This window comes from Dermacentor andersoni, chromosome 10, assembly GCF_023375885.2.
Source record: "Dermacentor andersoni chromosome 10, qqDerAnde1_hic_scaffold, whole genome shotgun sequence".
NCBI classification, from domain to species: domain Eukaryota; kingdom Metazoa; phylum Arthropoda; class Arachnida; order Ixodida; family Ixodidae; genus Dermacentor; species Dermacentor andersoni.
Window position 1 is genome coordinate 138,177,146 of NC_092823.1, and position 15,644 is coordinate 138,192,789.

A 15,644-nucleotide genomic window follows, 5' to 3' on the forward strand; every position below is an offset into this window, starting at 1 on the left:
TCACATCATTTTACCAAGGGATTATCCGATTTTGTGGACGAAAAAAGATGCCGGCGGACTCGAAAATAAGTTTTATATGTATATTGTTAAGGCTACCCAGTCACCTATGGCCACGGCTACAATAAGATGAAAAATGAGGCGCGCGTTCCGATATCGCTCTTTCTTTCCCGATTGTGTGTGTATAACGACAGCCTCGCAAGTAACGGTTTATTTAGGAAACAGCAACGGAGGATCCCGACTGCCATATGCTGTGCAGGATCTAGTTCGTTAACTTGTCTCCGCCTGTAAGTTAATGAGACGAATATTATATAACGATTCAAGCAGCGGTGTTAAACGACTCACCGTTATTGCCGTTGTCAGCCGCACCAGAATCCAGCTCCCGTTTCGATGCAGACGTGTTCCGAATGGCTCACGACCGATACCCAACTTTCGGGCTTACATGTCTGCTTGCAAACACGTCACTTCACCCCAGGTTAAATAACGCGTGACATCGAAGCGCAATAAACTAGTTTTAGCGAAAAAGAAGCAACCAGTCTGAGCGCACGAACGAACGAATCCGTGCCGCCATGCACTCGAAAATACCGGTAAAAATTTTAAATCCAGGCCAGAGGTCACGTGAAATATCGATGATGCTGAACGCTATTTGCTTTTATAATGACAAAGAAACAATAAATTTACTTACAAAGAATACAATATGAAATTAGCAATGATAATTTCGCCCTTTTTTTCATGTAATAAGCGTGCTTCGGTAATTGTAGGAGAAAGTTTGCAAAAAAAAATTGCGCTTATTACGGTGCCTCCAGCGGAAAATGCTCAAACTAACGTAAGCATCCCGAAGTGATATTACTATGCTAGTTTTGTTAGCAGCAGCGCGCGGTCGATTTTTTCGCCCTCTGTGGCCGTTTGTTGAACTTCAGAGTGTGCGGGGCCGGTGGGACCAGCGGCGCATCATGGCGCATGCTTGGGTGCTTGCACGGTGCGGTGCTTGGGACCGAGCATAGAGTTCACAGTTTCATATTAGTATTTCGAAACTCAATGGGACCGAGGCGCACGCGATGACGAAAAATACTGTGGCGGCGCTGCGATCGAAGTGTATTGAGCCGCATCAAGATCGCGCCGTTGCAAACTGCTGGTGATTCTGCTCCGCGGGGTCATTCGTACCGCTTCGCGCGCTGTTCTTCGTGATCAGACCGCTCAAATGGTGTTTATAATTGGATATATATATATATATATATATATATATATATATATATATGGCTTAGAAATACATGCCTTTCTTTTGCTTCTTTATTTCATTTTATTTATTTTTAATGCCGCTTGGTGAGTGCGTGTGCATTGCGGCCGCAGGGTCGGTTTTCATTAGAGGTTTAGAATGGGGGCCCCAAAGTTTTGGGGCCCCAAAGAAATAGCGTCGAAGGCAGTGCGCATGTGCGAGGCAGACTACGTTTAGGTTTTGCGTTGGGAACGCTTTCAACGATTTAGCGGTAGCCCAAATAGCGGCCCCAAAAGCTTTTCATCGGCAAACATGGTGGCACCCATCGAAGCGACCGCTCTAACCACGGAGGAAGGAAACTCAGGAGAGACCCTGACATCACTCTTTGTGAAGCTAAAGGGACCCTGAAACGCTTTTGACGATTTTCTGCAAACGTACTGAGTCGTTAGAGTAGGTCCTTCTGATCATTAATTGGCACATCTAAGTGCTCCGCGTAAAGTGTGTAATTTATTATAAGGTATTAAAAATGCACATCGCTGCCGATCGCAGCACACTGCTCGGCGGAATATTAAGCCGCCCCTACCCAGCCCCTACCCATATGACCGAAATCACCCATATGACGTCAGTAGGGCGAGCTATCCGATTGGCTGACCAGGGCACGTGATCGATACTTTTTCCGACTTTATGGTAAACAAATGATTTTCATAATAGTTGGAATGTTAGTTAATTTGTTTTTATAAAAAGAAAGTAACATAAAGAGAATGCACAAGAACAATTTTTCAGTACACTTAAGCACTTCCGGCACACAGCAAGTTTCGTCTGCTTGTGTTACAACGTACTCCATTTTGACGAGAGCTCTGCGGTCAGAGTCAGTCTCAGTCTTTTCGCGAGCACTATGACGCGATTTTGTTGCCTTGTGGACTGCAAACGTAGCGACAGGCAATATGTCAAGCTGCGACATCGTGTCCCTCTGCAAGGCAGCGTACGAGCGAACTGGCTGCTGCGCATCGGACTGCCGCTATCCGATCGGCGCCAGGATTTGCGCGTTTGTGGCCGTCACTTTACGCCGGAAGATTACTAACGCAATAGCGTTTCGCGAGTCCGGTATTAGGGCAAACGTAAGCGCAAGGGGACAGGGTCTGGCCGCTTGACTGTGCCGTAACGGGATGAGCCATGAGATGAGCAGAAGGGAAAATGTGAATGGTCTGCATGGTGCAGCCACCTGGTGGCACAGAGCTTATCCATACACAGTAGCAGCAACGAAGTACCGCACGCCAAGTTTCATCCTAAAACCCCTCAATCTCCCAAAGTAGCGCCATTCGCTTCCCTCCTCCTCCGCTCGGCGCGGCCTCGATGGTGGCGCCGCCGGTGGTGGGCCTGCCGTAGCAGACGATGGCTAATACGCTACGGGAAGAAATCCACTGAAAAGTTCGTTCGAGCCCTGCAGAGCAGTTTTTTCAATCGAGAGCTTTCTTCGTCAGTCGGTAACTGGCCTTTAGAATTTCGTGTTAGAATTGCGGAGGAAATAGAGAAAATGACCATTATTCAAGGCGTATTTAAGGCGCAAAGCGCGCGACGTTGAGAGTTCGTGTTGCTGAAAGTTTCAGGTGTTGACAGCGTGAAAGTATGTGTACGTGGTTTCGTAGGTTTATTCACGTACCTGCAGGACACTTCTGTTCGGTCGGCGCGTGAGAGATTCCGGCTGTGTGCGGTCAGCAATGCCTGGCAACAGGGCAGTTTTTTCATTGCGGGGTGCTTTGGTAATCGTGACGATATATTGTTTTTTTTTTTTTTGCAAGTACTGCTCCAGGAGGGCACATGTAATGGCTAACGGAGGCCTCTGAAGAGCACGTAACATTACACTAATGAAGACGTCGCAGGGAGTGTTCGCATACAAAATTGGCTGTCCGCGATCTTATACCCCCTTGGCATGCACAGGCTTCGGCGAGCCCCATCCAGCGCTGGTTCTAGCTTTGCTGTTCCCGTTGCCGCTTTGGTGCCCTGAAGGCGCCGTCAATAATACGAAATAATGACAAGTTGTTACACTAGTAAATAAAATTTATTGAAGAAATACAATCGCGCCGAGGCGCCAACTTCTAAAGCAGCGCTAGCGCACGAGTATATGAAACGCCAACGAGGAATTTACGGGCCCACGTACGACTCTACGATCAAAGTGCACGTTAAACATCCCCAGGCGAGCTAGATAAAGTTATCCGGAGCGATCCATTACGACCTCCATCCTAGCTTAGTCGCTTCGGAACGTTAAAAACATTAATCACCACAAACCAAATCAATACATGCGGGCGTACATTCGAAGCTAAAAGACTGCATCGTAAGTCATAGTGAGCCTTGCAATAGCGTCGAGAATGTGCTAACTTCTGGTGGAGCTCAAAACACACCCTGAATAAAGTCGCTTCTATGTCACAGGCCAGCTGCAGATGCGTGCATTTCACCGCAAGACGATACTACATGAAACAAAGAGAGCACATTCGAAAAAAGAAAGTCAAACAACGCGCTAAAAACCACGCAGAGCATGAACACCCACTTTTTCGAAGCGGAAGGCGTGAACTAGGCTCAAAATAAGAGCTTGTGAGTAGCCGTGGCCCTTACTTCACTAAGCCGTGCGACTTCTTTGCCACTTCCTCGAAGTCAGCCCGCGCGATCCTGCGAATCCACACTTCTTTTTGCGTTGCGCCCGCCGGACGGCAAAGCAAAAAGCTTTTTGCCCTCGCTGTGTCTGTAGCGGCAACCGAAGGTGCAGCAGCATGGCATCGCAATTATGTTCTCGGCCCTGCACATTCTATTACGCTAACGCACTCCGTCAGTCCGCCTGCCGTACTTTCGTCGCGCAGGCCCAACAATGGAGGTCGGCGCGCGCTGGAAAGAAAAAATATACAAAAGCGCGGCGCCTGCTCCGCACTGGAAAGAAAAAAATATACAAATGCGCGGCGCCCGCTTCCACGTGACACAGATTGGCCAATGGGGGAGCGGAGGAGGCTGAGGCGACAGGAGGCGTGGAGGAGGACGCGCCAGGGTGAGCGGGGTGGCGGAAAGATCTAAGAATGGCGCTACTTTTGAAAGATTGAGGGGCTTTATTTCATCCTAGACGCCAGCGCTCGTTTCTCCCCTGGCGGAACGATTTCATCTCCAACGGGTGTAGATTTCCGCCGCCGCTTCCCTCGGTCGTGCCCGCGTTCAGTTCGCGCTGCGCGCGAAACGTCTCTTGTTTGCGACGGCGCCTCTTCGGATGACCGGAAATTATTATTGTGTTGTTAACTGTCACGACAGCAATGTAAACACGAAAGGGTTGATGCCACCAGTGAAATTCTGCCGATTCACAAGAAAATGGTACGGAATAAGCAGACGACACACATGGATTACTGCGGTGCGCCGAGCGAAGTAAACAACTGGAAAACGAAGCGAGCTCGTTCATTGATCACTCCTGAGTGTATGACGGTTTTTGTATGTAACCCACATGAATTTAATAATTACTCGGTACATAATCCTTTTATTCATATAAAAACTTTAAGTTGTTCGTCGAGCGCTTGTCCTGTCTTCTTTCTCGTGTTTCGTTTATGTGTGCGCTGCCCAAGAATGGAAACCACTTCTGTTGCATGCGCTAGCAGTGGCCGCAGTTCACGCGTGCCGAGGAATTGAATATGTGCACGATGCATTGAACATGACCGGAGTTCATTCCCGCTTCACCACTGCACCGATCGATCGAGTTGCTGGACGACACACGCCCGCGTCTTGGTCGCGCCGGCATTGCTGAAGCAGGAATGATTACTAATGCTTTCAACTTCCGTCTCTTGAGCACTGTTAAAAAATGGCCAAGCTGTCTACACTGCTGCTTCTATTCCATATTGTAGGGGACGCACTACTTAAAGTTCTGTTCGCATATCATACTTGTGCTATGCAGCGATATATTTTTGAGAGCAGCATTCCGGGCAAGTTGGTAATCCATTACTTAAATGATATTGCGCGACAAAAAACGACACGGACGTGAGAGACGACACACCAAGCGCTTGGTGTGTCGACGACATGCGCTTGGTGTGTCGTCTCTCACGTCCGTGTCGTTTTTTGTCGCGCAATATCATTTAAGTCATCGATATATTTTGTTTATTTCCGCACAGTGTCGATGGAAGACCGTTGTCGCCATCAGAGACAACACGGATTTGTAGCAAACATATTTTGAGAAACTGCAAAAATGACTTTAGCTCGTATGTGCCGTATGTATGTGCCGCATCGTATGTGCTGACGATTTTTCCGGCGGTACATACGATGTCGTTTCCCATCACCAGCTCAGCGTCACTTACATGGTTACGCAGACGCTGCCCTTTCGCCGCATTGCAGCCATAAAAACAATCGTCAAGCGTACCGATCTTCTTAAAGGCAAATAGAAGCGTGTACAGTCTGTTTCACACTTAGGGAAAAACTCGGAACGTATTGCATCGCGATGCGGCAAGCAATGGAGTCGTGCGGTGGCAGCAGCTCGAGCAGGCGCAGACGCTCGAGGGGCGGAGTCGTGATCTGCGTCGTCTGCTACGGCGGCGCGCGCTGGCCGCATTGTCGGGAAACGTGCTACTGTCAGGGGCAGTGCACGTATATTTCTTAACTGTGTGTGCTACCGTAATAAGCAGCGACAAGACGCACTAAGATGTGCGCGCAACGTGTTCAGCCTTTGTTTGACTCGAAAGGAAAACAAAGCACTCAACAATGATAACTATGGGAGTCGAACACGATGAAACAAACGGATACGATTAAATGAATGTTTTAGGTTCAGACAATGAGCTGGAAATGATTTTTCTCGACAATCATTCGCTACACCAGACAGACTCTGCCCGCCCGCGGGGAATTGGACACGTCACGCAAGGAACTTCAGTATCTCGTCATGTCCCCAGCGGCAGCGATGACAGCGCTCATCCTGGAAGGAAGTGAAGTGCAGAATGACTTGATCAGGGATGTGTTCATTCGCAGCACGTCTCAGTCGCTGACGATGGTGGATCGAAGCCTATCCTCGGGCGACTGATAGAGGGGATGGTGCACCAGCGATACTTTCAGCGAGCCCCAGACATTTTAAATGATGTTGGCGCCCGGGGATTGAGGCGGCCACTCCAAGAGAGTGACTGTGCGCTCTTCTAGCAGTTGTTGCACCACACGAGCAGTGTGGATTGGCGACCTATCGCGTTAGAATATGTAGTCGCCTTCCAGAAACGGGCCGTCAAGAATGTATGGAATCAGTACGTCGTCTATGACTGCCCTGCAGCGATGAACTTACCTTCGAGGCATATCAGTTGGCGTCGTACAACGCATAGTAAAGAATACCGGCTCATTTCACGCCGTAACGATGAGATCGGCGCCCTGCAACTGATAGTAGAACGTTTAGCAACAATGCGGCCAGCGCGCGCCGCCGTTGCAGACGACGCCGTTCTAGATCCCGCCCCTTGAGCACCTGCGCGAGCTGCTGCCGCCGCCTGACTCAAGCGCTCGCCACATCGCGATGCAATGCGCTCCGAGTTTTCCCCTAAATGTGAAACAGACTGTACAGCGCCCTTCACGCGCACACACGTAGGCACACACCGCGCGCGGCGCGAAACGTGCCCAAACACGCGCAGTGCAGGAGGCAATCAAGGCGGCGCGAACGAGAGATGGGAGAGGGGTACCACCCGCTAATAGAATTTTGCTTCGCATGCGGCGCTCTCAACGCAGGCGCAGCAGCGCCGCTCTCGGTGCCGTTCTTGTCTATTGTTCTTTGCTGCTGGTGTGTATTTTTCGCAGGAGTGTAATCACCAACACGTTGTTTTTATCAATGTTTAAAATGTTTAACACTTGGTTAGAGCAATATTAGCGCTTTGTTTGGCTGTTTATGCGCTGCGCCAACAAGTGTCTGGACCGTGCGACCGATCAGGCCGCTCACGTACGTCTGCGCTAAATTTCCTTCATCAGCTTGAGTTTATGCCTCCAGTCATTCGCCGAAATGACCAGCTTGCCTGTGGTTACCGGAATACCAGACACGTTCGGCGCTACGACAGAATGCTCGCAACGCACGCTGCTTCGATAGCTCTCGCTTGGGGTAGACGGCCAAGCGGCTAGCGGAGAGGTCACGCGCGGGCGGGGGCGGGCTCCAAAACAACCGCAAGTGGACGATGTGACGTCGCATCGTGACGCGGAACCGGTGAAGGCGGAGCTTAGCCCCGCTCTCTTGGCGAACGAGTTGCGGAGGAAAAGCATGGCTAGGGAGGAGGGCAACTTCTAAACGCTTGTAGCTCCATTAATACGTAACGCTTCACTTAAATTGTGGTGCGAATGTTCTACTTAAGCTGCACCCTACGCGTCTACAAAATTTGTCCGAACCGTTACTGGGGCCCTTAAAGTGAAGCCGGAAGTTGGCGTTGCTCATGGCGTTACTCCGCCTATCGGGCCAGCTCTCCACTCTTGTTTACATTTCTCGCGAAACCACGCCGCGCTGCGCGCACCCGGGCTGCTCGGACGCGCGCGCTCCGCAGCAATACTAAACAATCGTAAGCACGTTAGCATGATTCCGCCAAAGAGGGCAAAATTTCGTGCAGATATTCCTTCGTACGTTGCCATTGCCGTGGCGCGGAACATTGCGTACAGCGTTGCATGCGCCTTCATTTCATGAACGTTAGTTCCTCCTGTCCCACCTGGTCACAGCAACATCCGGTAGAGCACGGTCCAGATAACGCAGCGCAACAAAACACAGAAACCAACGAAACCTGCCCGCACGGCGCCTTCGCCACGGTACGAAACCTACGGAGCAACACGTGTGAGCGCACAGAACACGGAGTTTCCTTCCACCATGGCACAGAGGAATTACAAAGCCACCACTGTGGCCCGAAAGGCGTGGCTGCTACAGCAAAGAAATGAAAAACACCAACAAAAAAAGGAGAACCTACTACGTCATTTTCTTCACACTTTTCTCCTAGCGCGCGGAGGGGGTAGGGCCTCTCCTTAGTTTCCTTCCTCCATGGCTCTAACCTAGCACCAAACTGGTTTCGATTCGTGGTAACACGTGAAGTTCGCAAGCTAGGAGAAGTGACTGCGGTTATTGCTTCCTCTCAACCAGCGTGTGTGAAGATTGATTCATTAGATGCCGCTGATTCCGAATCCGATTGTGGATTTTATGGCTTGTAGGCGTAACACGGCAAAGCAATTGGCTGGTGAAGGCGCGTAAAGTTGATTTGCTCAAAACTAAGCGCAACTAATTGATTATTTAAAAACGTTTTGTGCGCAAACAGACAGGGACAAAGAAAAGAGTAACACAAGGACGAGCGCTCGTCCTTGTGTTACCCTTTTCTTTGTCCTTGTCTGTTTGCGCACAAAACGTTTTTAAATAATGGATCTGTTCAAACTAGGCCGACTCGCAGTTATGCAACTAATTGTTTGCTGCTTACAGAATAACCTCTAGATTGTAAATAAATGCGTATACACGCAAGTAAAAATTACTATTCCCATCATAAAATGGTATATTTTATTTAATTCTTTCTAATAGCTGTTCTTTGACGCCATAGTGGCGCGGTCAGCGCAAGACGCTATTGGGAGCGTGCTCCACCACTGGAAAAGCTGGCGTCACCGTCGGCGTGACGTGACATGGGGATCACGTGCACACAGTGGCCGCGTCGTCTGCTTCGGAAGCGCCGAAACGAGCTGAAAATGAAAGTTTAAAGTCCTACTTGAGCTGCGGTTCTGATTAAGTGGTGAGGCTTTCCCGCCTTGGGTGTCTGCTCGACAACATTTGAAATCACCATAATAGGTAGTGGCTGCCTTTGGAGGCGTGCAGCATGGTAGGCTACTGCTCGGTGTCGCAGTGCTGGACGTACGCAACGGAGCCCGTTGTCAGCCTTTTTCACACGTAGCCGCAGGACAAGAACCTTCATGAAGCATGGCTCGTGAAACTTAGAACCGGCAAACAGACATCGCCTACAACACAGGTATGCAGCAAGCATAGACGCGAGGAATATTTCTGCTACGGCGCCGGGACTGCGATGTTCGGTGAGTAACAGAAAACGCGCACTGAGACGTTCGCCCGCGCTCCCTGCCCGGCTAATGTCACGACGGTTTGGTCTATGAACTTGTTGATGCTAGACACTGGCAAGTTCACTTGAATGGAAACGGAGTGGTAAGAAGCACACTAAATAAAGGCATGGCATATGGTCATGTTTGTGTCATGAATTGACACACTGGATTACGAAAAAGAAGCAGTGCGAAATCGCCCGCTGACAGCATACAGTGCGACGCAACTTTAGAAATAATATTGAAACGCCCAAGAATTTAGAAGAAAAAAAGATATTGAATCGTCGCGACGGCACATCACAGTCGCCGTAGGCGTCGAAGTCCCTTGTTAAAACGAAATTGCGTTTGAACAGCTCTGATAACGTCCACGCAATAATGGTTGCTTGTGGACTGTTAAATGCTCATATGCTGCGACCTAAAGCTCACAGCACGGTGCGAAAACGCTCTTAGTGAAAGCTAAACATTGTGCGCGGACATGCATGCAGACGCGCAGTCGGTCTCCACAAACCCGTGTGATCGCAGCATGTATTGAGGCTTCGTTCTGTTATGCGCCATTTGGTTGTACAGACCGCCCACTGTAAGTACATATTTCACATAGTTTGCGCTCCGCGATTGCCAACCTTTCGGGCAAGAAGCCGGTTCGGGAGACTCCATCGCGGCGACCGCGCGCAGTGGCTTTCACTGTACGTATTCGGTAAAGAGACAGCGTCTGTAAACGATTCTGTGCTTTCAGTCTGCTCAAGATTATTATTTCGACAGTAAAAAAGTTCCCTCGTTTTGAGAGTACTTACAGAAATGTACAGGAGAGCTGCCGCATGGTGTTTTTATTAAGCGCCGTAAGCCAAACCTATGAGGAGCGCGCCGCGTAATCCCTCATACTACGCAACGGAGGCGCCAACGGAGTCCGACAAATGGCGACTCCATAAGTCCTCGCCGCCAATAGAGAATATAAATACCTTGGTATATGGATAAATGAAGGCAACAGATATATGGAAACACAGGAAAAAACAATAACAGTGAAGGGGAAGAGAAATGCAGCCATAATGAAGCACAGAGCGCTATGGGGATACAATGAGTACGAGGCCCTCCGAGGCATAGAGTTTCATATTAGTATACCTAGAGGGAAATCTGGCGCTGCGATCGTTCAACCATCATGAAAATGATGGGGAGTACAGGCTTCGGATTGGCATTCTATTGACTGGCGAACTAGTCTACAAGAATTTTTCTGGTAGTTTTGGTTTAGCTCCAAGAGCAATTGCTATAACCTGCAGTGGGACAGTGCAACGCAAAGCTCTCTGCCTTTGTTATGTTGCTCGAAGTGGCGATAGCGCGCTGGGCCAGCGACTGGGACGATGTTTGTGTCGCGGTGTGGCGTCGAAGCCCTGACGAGAAAGCGACGGCATCGTTAAACGTTGAAAGAACATGTTTTGACCGTTTGGATATTGGTTTGTTAAAGGGACCCTGAAACGATTTTGACGATTTTCTACAAACGTACTGAGTCGATAGAGTAGGTCCTTCTGGTCATTAATTGACACATCTAAGTGCCTCACGTAAAGCGTGTAATTTATCATAAGGTTTTAAAAATGCACATCGCTGCCGATCGCAGTGCACTGCTCGGCGGAATTTTAAGCCGCCCCTACCCATATGACCGAAATCACCCATACGATGTCATTGGGGCGAGCTATCCGATTGGCTGACCAGGGCGCGTGATCGATAATTTTTCCAACTTTATGGTAAACAAATGATCTTCGTAATAGTTGGAATGTTAGTTAATTTGTTTTTTATGAAAAGAAAGTAACATAAAGTGAATGCACAAGAACAATATTTCAGTACACTTAAGCACTTCCGGCACACAGCAAGTGTCGTCTGCTTGTGTTACAACGTACTCCATTTTGACGAGACCTCCGCGGTCAGAGTCGGTCTTAGTCTTTTCGCGAGCACTATGATTCGACTTTGTTGCCTTGTGGACTGCAAATGTAGCGACTGACAATATGTCAAGCTGCGACATCGTGTCCCTCTGCAAGGCAGCGTACGAGCGAACTGGCTGCTGCGTATCGGACTGCCGCTATCCGATCGGCGCCAGGATTTGCGCGTTTGTGGCCGTCACTTTGCACCGGAAGATTACTAACGCAATAGCGTTTCGCGAGTCCGGTATTAGGGCAAACGCAAGCGCAAGTGACAGAGTCTGGCCGCTTGACTGTGCCGTAACGGGATGAGCCATGAGATAAGGGCAAATGTGAATGGTCTGCACGGTGCAGCTACCTGGTGGCACAGAGCTCAACTATACACAGTAGCAGCAACGAAATGTATTTTTCTTTGCTGCTGGTGTGTATTTTTCGCAGGAGTGTAATCATCAACACGTTGTTTTTTATGAATGTTTAAAATGTTTTACACTTGGTTAAAGCAATATTAGCACTTTGTTTGGCTGGTTAAGCGCCGCGCCAACAAGTGTATGGACCGTGCAGACCGATCAGGCCGCTCACGTACGTCTACGCTAAAGTTCCTTCATCAGCTTGAGTTTATGCCTTCAGTCATTTGCCGAAATGACCAGCTTGCCTGTGGTTACCGGAATACAAGACACGTTCGGCGCTACGACAGAATGCTCGCAACGCACGCTGCTTCGATAGCTCTCGTTTGGGGTCGACGGCCAAGCGGCTAGCGGCCAGGTCTCGCGCGGGCGGGGGCGAGCTCCAAAACAACCGGAAGTGGACGATGTGACGTCGCATCGTGACTCAAGCCAGTGAAGGCGGAGCTTAGCACCGCTCGCTCGGCGAACGAGTTTAGGAGGAAAAGCATGGCTAGGGAGGAGGGTAACGTCTAATCGCTTGTATCTCCATTAAAGGCTAAACCCCATTAGCGCGATTTTGTGCGCGACAGCGACGAGCGACGGGTTCGCGCGACGGATCGGGCCGTCGCTTGAACAGATCGCTCGGTCTTGTCGCGCGATCGCTCGGTTTTGCAAATCTAGAATTCGTCGCTCGTCGCCCGGAAGTGCTATGAGCGACTAGCCAATAGCGCAAAGCCGGAACTGGACGTACATAACTCCAGCACTTCCGATTGTCGCACGGAACGAGCAAACAATTGAATTTTTATACGTGCAAGGATAAGAACCACCTGCAAGACTTTCAGAAACATTTTATGCTGCTTTTTACAGTAAAATACATCAACTTAAGTTAATAAAGCACGCGTCACGCTAGTTACGGCGCCTATATTGCTGCCCTCATACCGGCGACACTGGGGAGACGTCGCTTGAAGTCATCGCTCGCATGGGGTGCAACTTGTAGGCGACGAGCGAACGCGACAGCCATCTCCATCGCGTCGCTTGTCGCTGTCGCGTGCAAGATCGCTTGCATGGGGTTTATACTTAATACGTAACGCTTCACTTAAATTGTGGTGCGAATGTTCTACTTAAGCTGTACCCTAGGCGTCTACAAAATTTGTCCGAACCGTTTCAGGGGCCCTTTAAGTGTGTTAGGTTGGTGCTGTAGCGTTACGTGCTTCATGAAACTTCAGAATAGGAAAAAGAAGCCACTAGTGATACAAGACATAAACGGTTGTACTTCTAGTGGCTTGACGATCAAATTTTATTGAGGACTTCATTATGCATTGCTCGTTTATGTGCTCATTGAAATGCATGTTTTAGGACTTTGAGAACACAAACTTACTTGTGGTATTAAAGGTTGCTGCTTCCTGGCTGTAGTCTAGTGTCACAAAATCGGTAAGTGCAAGGCCGCGCCATAACGCTTCGGAAGCGGTACGTTAATATAAAATATGATGAAGCCTACGGGAAGACTACGAATGAAGCTGTGCAGGGTGATATGGGCTGGACTAGTTTTGAAGTGAGGGAAGCTCGCAGTAAAATTGAGTATGAAGAACGGCTGAGGAATGTGGAAGGAAGTAAATGGGCTGGGAGAGTGTTCAGGTATCTGTACAGGAAAAACATTGATGGAGTGGAGGAAAAGAACTAGGAAGCTTACCAGCAGGTGTGCGGCCTGTAGGGTGGGCAACACGGCAACTAAGAAGGTCAAGCGGAAAGTCAGAGAGGCTGAAATAATATCATGGGTGGCGGCAATGGAAAATAAACCTGCCATGAGTAACTACATAAGAGGAAAAAATGAAATCATGAAAGAAACCATTTAGGATAACTCAAAGGGAAGCTCTACTTTTCGAAGCGAGATCAGGATGCCTTAGAACACGCACCTATAAAGCGAGATATAAGAAGGAAGAAGAAGCATGTGCTTGCTGCGGCAAAGCTAGGGAAACGATGGAGCATATTTTATAAGAATGTGAAGACGTCTACCCAGCGGTCGATTTATGCACCACTGGCCTCCTTGAAGCCCTTGGGTTCAGCGGGAGCAGTTGTAAAGCAAACATGTCCGCAATAGGCATTAGTAAGAGGCGATTGGAGTATTTGTGGAAGAAAAGTAGGGAAACGACAAAAGACGGAGACGTACAAAAGCACAATTCGCAATAGGGGATCAGAAAAATTGGGTGTGGTAGTTTAGTGTTTTTTTTTATTGTTTAACCTAGGTAGGACATTATGCAGTATAATAGCAAGAGCTTGGTGGCGCAACCCACCGCTTCATTCCAAAGGGGATGCTCATAACATCCATCCATCCTTCCATCCATGCTATCCGCAAGCGCAAAGCCCTATAGAGAATTTTAGTGCGTCCGGTATTCCGGCAAGCGCGGTCGGTTTGCCGTATGAGTGGGGGCGTAAACGTGAGCGGCCAGATTGGTGGCGCCAGCTGGCGGTGCAAAACTGAACCACACAAACACAGAGCCAATTACTATATTCTGCTTAGCTGCTGGTGTAAATTTTCAACAGCGGCGTAATTGTGTTCACAATTACGCCTCTGCCGTAAATTTGCATCAGCAGCGAAGCGGAATATAGCAAGTTACTGCAATTTTAGCACTGTGTTTGTTTGGCTGAGCTCTACGCCGCCAGGCGGGTGTACCGCTAGGGCCGCTTACGTTTACTTCCCCGCCCATACGGCAATCCGCCCTTGTTTGCCGGAATGGCGGACATAAAGCCCCTCCATAGACGTTTCCGCCGACCAGGTTAAGTACCGCCAACCTAGCCTCCTCCTCCACGCTCTTCTCCCACTCATCCCTTAGCTCCCGGCGTCAAGCGGAACTTACGTAGCTGCAGCTTCCTGTTCCGAGTAAAAGTGGCGCTGTTCTTTGGGGGGGGGGGGGGGGGGGGGCGTTATTTACTTTCACGTCGATGGAGAGGCTTTGATAGCACCAGCTGCGGTTCAAACTGTGAATGCGATTCCATCCAAGAACCACCGCCGATTGTAATCAGCGATCTGATCGTGTTCGCTGATTCGCGTCAACCTGCGACGGGTTGTGCCACGAGAGACAACGTACAGCGAAATGTAGTGCCTGGACGCTTGGAGAGCAGTGCCGTTTTTCGTGTATTTGGAAAACAGCGACCGCGAACTACTACTTCAGCGGAATACAACAGCTTGTCCCCTTTGCATTTTTCTCATGGTGACTGCCACAGCTCTGCTAAGCACGCGCGGGCGTCTCACCATCGTCTAACAGCAGTCAAAGCGGTAATTCCCGAAGCGCAGCTCCAGGAAGCGGAAATGCCGGAACCGGACATTTTGAAACCGGAAATGCCGGAACCGGATTTGGTGTGAGGGGAAAAAGGCGGCGCACAACAAAGGTTGTCGCTACTTAAGAAAGCTGCGGTGGCGCGTGGATGGAGGCGTGCCCGAACACTAACACCCGCAAAGCTCTTTGGGGCCCCAAACTATTGGGGCCCCTATTCTAAAACTCTCTAATATACTATGTTATTGTACGCTTCCCTTTGGAGAACAAATATTTTTCTTGTTCTTAAACAGTATATATCTCTTGTGTGTATTTTTGTGCATATAGCAAGCCTTGCGAAACGCAGACGGAAAAAACGTATGTGATCTTCTTGCTTGTCGATTGAAACAAATAAAACATATCGGCCTCATCCGGCGCCCTGTACTCAGATTTACGGGAAGTATTCTTATAAAAAAAGAACTGTAGTGCAACATTCCATTCATGATTACGTCTTCCTCGCGTAACAGAACGCGGAGTAACTGGCACGGGTTCTTTTATTGCCGTCGGCACTCGGGCGCCGAAAACAATTTTAGGTAGCTATATATGCTAATCTTTGGCCCGTAAGCCGTGAGAAACTTTTTGTCTAGTCCATGCTTAACAACAAACAACAAAATAAAACTCAGTGCCCTTCCGCTCTGTGAAGAAGGACGACCTGCGAAGCTGTGTATGTGGGCCCCTTAATGGCAAACTGCACCTAGGCCGCGGGTCGACCCGACATCGCAAATCTATCTTTGGGATCGGCTACGTCTACGCCTGCTTCACTTCCGCCGCAGGTCGGCCCGGCATTGCACTATCTTCG

The 15,644-nt window shown here is 49.3% G+C and overlaps 1 protein-coding gene across 2 annotated transcripts in view; it reads right to left on the minus strand.

Annotated features, from left to right (window-relative positions):
- The window catches only part of LOC126545197 (p53 and DNA damage-regulated protein 1-like), an 88,819-nt gene that overhangs the window by 39,936 nt on the left and 33,239 nt on the right, over window positions 1-15,644 (minus strand). The window contains exon 1 of one of the 2 annotated variants that reach the window (XM_072285087.1): window positions 932-1,026. The exons of the other annotated variant lie outside the window; for it this stretch is intronic. The gene's annotated coding sequence lies outside the window, so the exon portion shown is untranslated. Of the gene's footprint in view, window positions 1-931; window positions 1,027-15,644 lie in introns of those variants that run through there. 2 annotated transcript variants of the gene reach the window in all.